Consider the following 1,089-nt stretch of genomic DNA (forward strand, 5'->3'; position numbering starts at 1 on the left):
TTTGGAGCTCCCATGTTCCCCTCACCTGAGGGCTAACATCTACACTTCAGCACCCAAACAATAGGACCGAATTAGGGATTTTAGTCTGTCACTCTAAAATCTCCAATTCTATACCCGAGAATAATATTTCCCTATTTATTTTCACCCAACTTCCAAGGGCTTTGACCTCCATAAATCTTGAATGTAATCTTCACTTTAGTTGTAAAACTCAACATATTTTAACAAATCAATTGACCAGATTGAAAGTAAATTAAGATTGAAGTGAAAAGATCATCGCAATTTTTTAAACATTTTCGTGGCTTCGCCAATTCAAATCACCATTTAACAAATCTCGAGACAAGGAGAAAGAACAAGAAAACTACTGAGAACTCATGAGGAAAACACAACAAAACTCGGAATTCGTAAATAAAATTGAAGCCATACAAACTACAACAAGTAAATAACTTATCTATAAATTATCCCCAAGAACACTCCTCGAAGTTCCTCTGAATCTCTTCCTTTCTTTATAGCACACAGAATTCCTCTTCGAAGTAGCAAGGAGGAAGAAATCTCTCATTTTCCCTCCACTATTACAATTTCTCAAAGAAATCCTCACAATTGTTACACATTACTGGAACCTCTCTAACCTCTAGGCTCTCCAGGACCTTCCGGACCTTAATTTTCGGCCAAAATGTTCTTTTAAAGTTGTGGATGAGCTTTCCCAAGAGTTGCCTAAGCATCTCTTAAAAATCCCGCTGTCGGCGGGGTCGAGGGCGTCGTCGGCGGCCTAGTTCAAATCTTCACATTTTGGTCATTTTCGCTACAAATTCGCACCTTTTTTTTTAACAAATTCGCTCTTTTTTTTGTATCTTTTTGCTCCAATGACCCCTAATTCATTATTCCTGCAACAAAACATAAAAAATATCTTTCTTTAAAGTGCAATATCATTAAAAATAGTATAAAATATGTATGAAAATCTCAACATATTTTCCTTTGGTCATTTTCCCAAGAGTTGCCTAAGCATCCCTTCAAAATTTAGCCTTATCCAAAGCTTGAGTAGGCATAACCGTCGATCTCGCCGTCGGCGGCCTCGCGGGCACCGGTGGCGGG

Source organism: Phalaenopsis equestris, unplaced genomic scaffold, assembly GCF_001263595.1.
Source record: "Phalaenopsis equestris unplaced genomic scaffold, ASM126359v1 Scaffold000094, whole genome shotgun sequence".
Classification (NCBI taxonomy): Eukaryota; Viridiplantae; Streptophyta; class Magnoliopsida; order Asparagales; family Orchidaceae; genus Phalaenopsis; species Phalaenopsis equestris.